This window comes from Pecten maximus, chromosome 3 (genome assembly GCF_902652985.1).
Source record: "Pecten maximus chromosome 3, xPecMax1.1, whole genome shotgun sequence".
Taxonomy (NCBI): Eukaryota; Metazoa; Mollusca; class Bivalvia; order Pectinida; family Pectinidae; genus Pecten; species Pecten maximus.
In genome coordinates this window covers 18,846,564-18,857,431 of record NC_047017.1, presented here as the reverse complement: position 1 = coordinate 18,857,431, position 10,868 = coordinate 18,846,564, and the positions used below count along the sequence as shown (strand labels likewise).

The following is a 10,868-nucleotide window of genomic DNA, read 5'->3' as shown; positions in this document are numbered from 1 at the left end:
TTGCCATTAAACAATCGGAAACATTCGGCACTTCCTCTAAACGAGAGAAATAGATAATTTCTCGTTAATGAAACGTCCAGAAGGTTCCTGATTGCATCATTGTCTTTCCTATGTCCCCATTTCCTTTCGTTATTGTGAACCTTGGTCTTACAAAGACCGTTAACAACATAAAAAGTAGACTGTCCATGGCATTCAACAAACACTGATTTTCCAACATACCCACACCATTAGTATTTACAACTTATGGTCACAGGTATTTGCCGTAATAGGTGATCTAGGGGTCTGATCCTGGGGTCAGATCATGGGGTCATTTTGTTTTTCATTCTGGGTCATATGAATGTGTCAAGCCCCTGTGGTCCCACGACTGGCTTTTGCGATGATATAGCGTTCAAATGATATACATGATGACGTAGTTCTTACATTCAGTCCTATTTCAGACGAGCGTAATACAACAGCATATCAGTGTAAATCATGAAATACTGTCTGTTTTAACAAAACCATTCTCTAGTTAATACAAGGTGAATTGATTGGAAAGTTATTATACATTCATATATGCATATTAAAAAAATATTAAGCGACACTGGTCGAAAGTATGTACATGTATATGTAACTCTTTTGCTAGCATTAGATGCCTGTGATATCGAATTTGTTGTTGTCTTTAACCCTTAATTAAGAGAATTTTTCAGGTATTTTTATCATCAGTTTGGCCTAATAGTTGTCATCAGTAACAGTGTATCACTAGTAATACTACAGTATATCCTTCAGCAGAAATCTTCTTTCTATTACAAATGAATATTATAATTCTGTCGTTGACACAAATGTATTACTTTTTGGAAATGTAAATCCTCAGTTACATTATAAATACCACATTTTTAGAAGAGTCCAAAACTACACAAATTGAAAGATTGAAATATTGAAATATCCTCATCCTCAACAGAAGTGATTATAAGATATTGATTTTGAAATCTTTGATGGCCATGTGTGATAGATGTATGTAGTTTTTCCTTTCCTTTCAAACCCCTTAGAGTGGTCTATCTAGTATGTACGTACTTACCCTATTCCTAACCTTTCCCTTTCACTAATAGTTATACTTATTAATTACGTGTTCTTTGTCATGATAGAAATATATATGTATTTAAGAAAATTGTCATCTATCAGACATAAACAATGTAGGAACGATACATTGATATAGCTGGATTGTACAACGGAAAATGTTTTTTCATGTGTGTAATGCAGATGCAGTCGTACATGCATGTGCGCGTGATATTATAGATATTGTATATATATATATACATTTTGTACTTTATATGTGATATTGTATATATATACTTTATATGTCTTCCTTTTTCTGTATTTGTCTTTCTGTTTCCATTTTCCTCTTGAAATCTTTATATGGAGGTATTTTGACAGTGGCTTAAATATCGAGATGACATAACTTGTGCGTAGTCCCCTTGTTTTGATTATCGGAAGCATAGTAGATCTAAGTTATAGCGAGAGTTTCTTCTGGCCCTGACACCTGTTAGAGAAAAAACGGGTTCAGTAAATTATGTTTTAAACGTTAGATAAGGTGAATTTATTACAGTCAACATTTGATGAAATTAAATATTATATATTATCGAAATAAATAACAATAAGTTCTATAATCTCCGATGTCGTACTCTAAACTATTGTCCGGGTATTGACCGGATCGACTTGTCTCTTTTCGTTTGTTGGCGGTATTAATTGATCTTTCCGGACGTTATGCGTTCCGTATAACATCGGGTTCACTTCCGGTAAAGTTAGTTTATTTTTAATTTGGATTTCTCATCCGTGTAATCAGAACTGCTTTGTTGACAACACAACTTAACTTTAAAAGCAACGTTTACTGAAACGCGTGCTACTCTACAGTATAGGCGATGAATTGGAACTTGACAGTAAGTTTTTTTTTTCGTGAGTGCATTTTCCCAAAAACTGATGCATTTGCACAACGTTCCACATTTTGACATGAGACTGTTAGACCCCGATCAAATTAAATGTCACATCACGATCAAGTTTTAAGAAAGATGTAAGTTGATTGTAATGATTCGTTCATACTGAAGGTATCGATAGAATACATTGTATGTGTTAAACAAGCATTTTAAGTCCATCAGTTTTTAAGTAACATTGGTGATTGACTAGCCCGAGTTTCCTCTGGCCCTGACACCAGACATGGTGGTGTCAGGGCCAGAGGAAATTCAGGGTAGTGATTCAAATGTAGATCTATACAAATGTACAGATTTTATGTCAGTCTTCCAGTTTATTGGATAGATCTAGTAGCTATGATTTGGAACATAAATTGTGAAATTCATTGATATATGGTAACGTTACATGACATATACTTGCCATACTTGGCCAATTGCAAGGGCAATTCCATATACTGTATCACAGTCTGTTGCTTTTTGTGTTTATAATATAAAATTATCATCAGACTTTTTTTGCATCTTAACAGCTTAATTTTTTACTATACTTAGTACAACACCAGTTTGTGACTGTGCAGTGTATAAATTTGGTACGGACTAGTCCGGTCCGAATTTGTCATCTAGTTGACCTGTAGAAAGTAAAGCTCATTTTCAAAACAAAAATTACTCAAGCAAAACAAAAATTATCAGCCATAAAAGGTATAATTCATTGGCCTCAATTGTTTCGTGGGGAAATGTAGTTGCTTTAGAATAATGTGCTATTAGATTTTGCATATTTCTATCATTTGCATACAACTTATGAGAGACATATGCATATATATATAGCCATATACAAAAATAATATACCAGTTGCATAGTATATCAATCACCATACTTTTGGAAAGAGTCCCCAGTAAGGACTAAATATGGGCAGGAGACTATATATGTATGGTTTTGCATTCCGTCCATCCGTGAGGTCCTTCATCCTTCCACATTTTATCTTAATTGTCCGATTCTATATTTCCTACATTAATTGTACGTGTAACTGGGACTGTATACTGTATATATACTTGACCTATATTTTGACCTTTGACCTACATGAAAAAGTTTGTCCAGGGTTTATCTCTATCACTATTTATATTTGTCACTGGAACTTTATCCTTCAGACATTGGTTTGCCTAGGTGAGTCAGTATAAAAGAAGGTCACTCTGACCTATATTTTGACCTTTGACCTATATAGCTACATAACAAAACTTTGTCCAGCTCTATCTCCTACATTATATACAGTTGAGTGTAAGCTAACCTTTACACCTAGTCCAGTCAGTTGTGACCACAAATTAAATCCCCCTATACAGGTAATGGACAGTGCCACTGGACACCTGTGTTAGATACCTGTAGTTGTTACATATACAGACCTGTGTAAATTGACTGCCTTATATCTGTCATCCTGACTTTACCAGGTATATTTAAATGTTGATAAAATTTTATCTAATATTAACTCAAAATAAAATTGGCTGCAGTACTTATATGATATATTGCACAAGAGGAATTAAAACTCTATCAGTTGGATTTGTAGTGGGTTTTTTATCATTATTTTTTTTTAAAGATTTCATTATAGTGAGAAATTAAGGTTATCTTCCTGATTTCAAAATTTTTATGCTTTTCATTTTCTTTTTTTTAGATGTAATTAATATACATTTTATATTAATGATTAATTCTACTTTAGGCCTTGATGACTGTTTGTAGATTTTTTCCTAAAGTACACTGTATATATATGTACATATATTTTAACATTTATTATTTTATCAGACAAAAATATTTTTAAATTCAAAGTATTGTTACTTCACTAATATCTGTTAATTCAACCATGAAATCATTTCATAGTACATAATCAAGAATCAATAATCAGAAGTTTTGTATATTCTCATTTATGTTCTGTAAGAGACATTTACACAACAGGTTATGTACATGTACCTGTATGTATAATTGGTACTCTCAGGACATGCCTGTTGTCATGCATGGCCACCTGGGCCCCAGGGCTCAAACCCCACCTCAGATTCAGATTCTCACCACCACCTTATGGACCTCCATAACACCTTACCTATAGATATGTATCAGATCTGGATCAGTCTTAAGGTGTGCCTGTTCTGTTTTAACACCTGGCTATAGTTTTGTCAAGTCCCCAATTACCCCCACCTCCCCAGGGGTCCATTTATAGCATGCTGTGCCAGGCTCCTCTGCCTTACCTACCTGTAATTAGCATCTAACACTACCCATATATAATATCTACCTGTGGATGTATTTTCAAAAATCAATAGGTTTTTTTTGCAAATCATAAAGAAATAATTGATTTTTATATAAATTTTTCTTCACAACAAAGATATTCAATTAATATAGTTTATATGCTGATTTTCTTTAATTGCAAGAAGAGGTAAAATCCCCATCAGTTATACATTTTAAGGTAAAGAACAATTAATCATTTTCTTAAAAGCAATAGGGAAACACTTAAATGCTGATCAAATGTATCCCAAAATCTTGATTTTAAACAATATTGTTAAAAACATGTTAGCGAGAATTGTAAAAAAAAACCTTTGGCTTAAGGTCCATATGATCAACATGTGTATATAATATGTTTGTTAGCAGGTAACTTTATAGAAGAAAAGTATGGAGTTACAAATACAAGTGTTGTACAATTCAAGTGTTGTATGACAAGCACAGTTCCAGAAAAATTGTTGCCCTTCCCCTCCCCAAGTTTACGAAGATTCAAGATTCAAGATTTTTATTACTCTCTGACACACTTGAGAGTGTGTAACAAGAGGTCAAACAAGTGTACAGCAATGTTACAATTATAACATGACAATGTGAGCAGATCATATGTATGGACATAATTATTTGTTTCTTACTTTTCCATATAATGAATTGTGAAAATCTGGGAAATATGAATGTAGTAGAATATTAATTGATAATAACTGGCAACTTCTACACTATAGCATGTAAATTCATACTTATAGAAAGTTATGTTTATAATATTCACAAGTAAATAACACCAAGCTTAATAGATTATACAGAGATTCATTGTAATTCTTTATCTCACTAGGAATAGCTTATTTGTCCTATAGATTGGTGGAAATCTGGGGAAATTATCGCCCCTTATGTGTACTATAATAATACACCATGTACTCATCTTCTTTACAACACAATATACTTAATGCCACTACTAAAAGTAAAGTGTACAGTAGGCTTAAGTCTATATCGGAGCTACATGAAACATACTTGATGAAAATTCATTGTCATGGAAAATAACTAGTGTAAGTACCTCTGGACTTTTGTAAATTTGGAGTAGTTATCTCCCTTTATACTGTATGCAGAGATTATACAATAGGGCTAATTATTTTTACACTGACATATATATAGTGTAATTTTCATAAAAAAAACAACCAATATCCTTTTAATAATTGGCAATACACAACATAGATAAGTCTAGAAAGTTCCACAGCTTAATATATAATATGGTTTGTAAAAAAAAAAAAAAAAAAAGGTATTAAGTTCATATATATAAAAGGTATACCAATAATGCTTATTGTATTCATCTTAACTGTTTTTAATACATTTATGTAATTTCACTAGAAATAAGCTCATTTTTTTTTCAATAGTCTAATGTTACATACTGTAAACATACCTCTCATTTTGTCAGTATTTGGGTTTAGGTATAAATTTTTCTCTAGCTTGGCAAATTGAGTCTTTTTTACATCTAAACATGTAATGGAATTCATCACCGACTTCATCTAAATTACATAATGTGCATATCCTTTCTTCCGAAGGGATTCCTATCCACCTTCCCGTTTCCAGTGGAAGTGGGAAGTTTGAAGTTCGAAATTTGCATAAAACTATACGATCCCTTTTATTTAATTTTGTTAAATAGCTTTCCAAACCAAAATTAGATTTAAAAATTAGATAATTGTGTCCCCTACCAGTATATGTATTTCATAACAAAAATGACATTAATTGTTCCCTCGGGCCATTATCTCACTCTGTACATGTTACCTGTAACTGATACATGTACCTGGAATCAGATCAGAATATGTCGGATCTTCAAAGTAGATACCTGCACACGGGTACATGTACAGAAATTTCAACTATTTCAGTAAAGGAAGATGGAAGGTGTATTACAAGTAACATATACCTTTTACAAACTTAAAATGTAGAACTGTTATGATCACATAACTAGTTACCAGTACATTCAAAGAATCTCTTTCTTTACATGTTAAATCAATGTTTAATTAATTTCTTTATGTGTTCAGGTTTCTGACTTTAAGCATTGGATGTATACACATAGAATGTACAAAATTAATCAGTACAAAATATAAAGTACCAAAAGATAAATGAAACTTGGCTTGAACAATTTAACTTAGTTAAAGGATTTATAAAGTAAATCTGTCTTAACTTAGCTACAGTGTATTTAATTAACAAGAATAGAAAGGTTGAAATATAACATCAAACTAACTTCCAATTTAACCTTTTAATAACTCTTTGAATATATTCACATTCTTTATTAATCGTAAACTGATACAGTTCATGGATATAAGATTTGCATACATTAAATTACAATAAATATTTCCAGGGTCAATCAGACAAAATCTAATTTTCTGCTAAATAATTTCCTCGTAATATGTTTGCATGATGAGCAAATTTTCCTAAATCACTCAATTCTTTTGTATTACCAGATGATAGAAAAATAACTAATTTGAAGACGGAGGGATTTATTCGAAAATAGGCCTTAATATATTTGATTCTCATGCTCACTGTATAACTGCTAGATAGCCTTATACAATGTATATACAGTACAGGTAAAAATCACAGGTAACCTTGGGTACTGCCCATTACCTGTATGGGGGTTTTGCTGTTCATCACCTCTTAGGGTGTAGTGCACTACTAGTTTACCTGTAGTTTAACGCACTACTAGTTTAATTAGTGCACTAGGTGTAAAGGTTAGCTTACACTCAACTGTACATTTGTCACTGGAACTGTATTATACTTGAGACATTTGTTGACCTAGCTGAGGCAGTGTGTCATGTGTACTAAAAGTAGATTGATAACAGTAAACATGAAAATTAGCTCTTGATGTTATTAAGCATCATCTTAATTTATTAAACATGTACATGGCACATTGTATTAATTACAAATGACATCACCTGTTTTAAAATAATTAAAGCAATCATATTTACAAAAGAGGAAGTTAAATGATGTTCATCAGTGATTGGTATTAGTTTTAGAAATGCAGCAATTGTTATGCTTCTAAGAGAAAACTTTGGATGTAATTTAGTGTAACAATACGTGAAATGAAAACCTTTAGTTTGATTGAAACAAAATTGATCTTGTTATGAAGTGTTCATTGTTAATCAATGATTTTGTTTTTACCCCAGATACATTCCTGCTGTTGCAACACTTAAATCTATCTGGTACATATCTAGGAATTATGGATATGTTACCTACTAGCATCATAAAGAAATCTCTGGCGATCGATACTGACTGCCAGTCACTATATAGGTAGTAGCCACAAGTGGTACCCCTGATAATCTGTGAGATGGAGGATTCCTTTTATAAGCTGTCGGTAAAACAAGTATGGGATACCTACAGCAGACTGGCATCAGCAGTGGAGACCGACACATCACACCACTATCAACAGGTAACCTTTTATTTATACTGTACAGAAGAATCAATTTTGATATATATAATTAAGTTATTTGCATAATAGGCTTATTTGCATAAGAAAATTATGAAAAATTATTTTCACTTCAGTGAAAATAGTAGATTTTGCAGTGAATATATAAGTTGTGAAGTGTTTTTGACCAATCAGAGCGAACTTCATAATCACCTCATTGAAACTTGCTGATCTTTCCAACTCGTATGACAGAATATTTCAATATTTTTCACTCATGCTTCACACTAGTGAAAATATCGATAATCAGTCATACTCGTGAAATATGTTATATTAAACGAGAAACCATTCAATATCATCTATATATTTTTAATTGCTACATTAAGATAAAACAATACTTACCTTACCATGTTAAATCCACTATATCTAATTATTATAATGAAAAATAGTTTAACTTCAAATCCGAATCAAAATTCCATTCTTGCATTTCTCCTAATTAAATGTAGATTGCAATATCTGTATTTCTCTAGAAAGTAGAAAGAGTATGTAAATGGATATTTCTATGGGTTTCTTGTAATCAGATATGATATATAAGGATGACTTCTGTTGACATTGTAGATGAAGAGAGCATCCCTGGATTTATCTCTACACCTTGTATATCAACATCTCTGTCATGGAGGAGAGATCTCGCACATCTTGTAAGTACAATATTCCATGTTGATCGATACAGTGTGATGGTTCATGGATATGGGCATTTCAGCTGCATAGTCCAATAGCTAGCTTTTGTGGCTGTGCAGTTGAGTGTTGTGTCTGTGTACCGAAGTTAAGCAACGTCGAAGCGTGGCCAGCTCTTGGACGGGTGGCGGCTCCGTTGTTCCCCCGGTGCACGTTACAACAGGAATACATGTATAAGAAAATCTCTTAATAGATTGGGATTTCAATTTACTAAGATTGCGGTGTATGATTATGTAGAACATCATAGTAAACTATAATCTTGATTTAGGTTTGGGAAGCATTATTGAAAGAAATGTTACATTATATGAATTTCATTGTAGAAGCATTCCTTGTGCCCCTGGCATGAACATGATAGTATGACACAGTCTTCTGTTGATTATCTCGTCATATTGTTGGTTCAGACTGTCTACTAGATGTCTCATTTTTACAGACAGATCATAGTACAGGCTACATACACAACATGTTTGTATAAAGTCTAGTCACATTGTACATATACCAGACTGTCTATCAGTTTATGATGTAAGTGAGATAACTCTTCAAAGTTGTCACATTTCAAATTTACAAGATATCTTAATATCAGATAAATGTGATATTTGACTTGATTCTATGTTATTAAACTATATGGATATATTTATTTTCCTGAAAGCTTGTAAAATAAATATTAAAGAAGATAACCAGCAAACTTGATCATTCTGTATTTCAAAAACATAAGTCTGCTGTATTATGGGAAAAAGCAGGTTCTGTCCAATCATAAATACATGTATTACTGCATTTACATCAAATGTATTATAATACGATTGAACAGGACTGACCACATAATTGGAAGCAAACAACTGTATGATGTAGATTTTGCAAATGTATCTGGGCTCTGGCCTCTATTCTATTTTAACCAAAGAAAAATTTATTTCAAAACTTCAAAAAACTTCATACAAGAAATATCTTTAAAGATAAACAACATAGTTTTATTGCTGATGGTTATAATGTAAAACTGCTGGTGAAATAAGTTAACGAACTAATGCGTTTCAGCACGGATAACAAAATTATATCAGTTTGAATCATTATTGGTGATAATAAGACCGCATTTGAATCAGGAATGTAATTTTATTAATGTGTCATTTGTAAAGATACATCCACTTATTCAGCTTGCATTCAATCTTAACTTTGTTTCGTTTTTAACTGCCATATCTGCATTTTGCATTTACCACTACATTGACCAATCACATTACTTCATCTTGACCAGTAACGCCACCTGTCACTTCATATCCGGGGCCAAAAGAGTATTATATGGCTATGCCGAATAATCTGGTTTATTCAAGCTGAACCTACTGGAAAAGCACCTCATGACCTGTGTTTAAGAAAGATATTTTTATTGAAGTGTCACCACCCCACTATAACATGGGTAAATCAAGAAAATTACAGAATATCACTACTCATGCCTTATAACTCGCTGTGTCCTCTGCACAATCAAACATGGAAATGGTGTCAAAACAAAATTGTATCTATGCTGATATCTGCAACAGCTAATAGTATAGGCAGGAAAAGTATTTAGTAACAGTCCTGAAATTTCCATATGTACTACATTCATGTACAATGACCTGGAATCGAAGTACATGTACACATGTATATATGGTCTGAGGCCATCTTATATTACACAGCTTTGCTGAAAAAAACCTGGAAAAATGCTTTACTATAAATTCCATATACATTATATTTACATTGACACTCATTATCAAGTAGCATTTCCTCTGTGTAACACAATATAAAAAAATGGGAAAACATGAGAAGTCTGTAAACTATGCATGAAATATATTTACATTTATATGTAACCATTCAAACACACTTTTCAGATTTAGAATTTCAACAAAATTTGATATTAATTGTACTTTTATATTTGGAGAAATATATTATAACATTAAGATCTTTTTAATTATCTTCAGGTAATTACAACATTAGATATAAGTGATACAACATGGTGTCTTAATCTAAATGATATGCAGAAGCGAAGACACAGGAGACATATATAATTACATGTAATTATTGTATTTTGACAACTTTCACTTTCAGTTTTGAATTCAAACTATTAAGTTCTAACAAAATAATGCATTGATCTGCAGTTTACATTTGTATGTATAGAAGCTTGACCGAATTGTACTTTTACAAAAGCCACTATGTTTTTCACCAGTGCACTTGGGTTATCGGTAAGTGATCATGATATGGGGAGAATACAGTGTATGTTGTGCTTTAACTGATAAAGCAATCTGACTAGTTTATTATCTATTTCCATCCTTAAAATCAGTTGATAAGTATCTGTGTGAATTATAATGTAAAATATTGTTTTAACTGGGCCATCTTCCTGTGTGTCAGTACACTAACAGTATCTCAAAATAGGGACACAGACAAAACCTACCTGTACACAAACAAAAACTACCTCGAGATCTACCTGTACACAAACAAAAACTACCTGTACACAAGGTCATTTACCTGTGTGTCTGTACACTGACAATATCTCAGTAGGGACACAAACAAAACCTACCTGTACACAAACAAAAACTACCTCG

At 32.3% G+C, this 10,868-nt stretch overlaps 1 long non-coding RNA gene across 1 annotated transcript; it reads left to right on the top strand.

The window, feature by feature from the left end:
- Positions 1 to 1,809: 1,809 nt before the first annotated feature.
- Positions 1,810 to 8,256, top strand: LOC117323461. Its single transcript, XR_004531738.1, has 3 exons — positions 1,810 to 1,913; positions 7,340 to 7,602; positions 8,194 to 8,256. It is a non-coding gene; the product is annotated as an uncharacterized LOC117323461 (long non-coding RNA).
- The last annotated feature ends 2,612 nt before the right edge of the window (positions 8,257 to 10,868 follow it).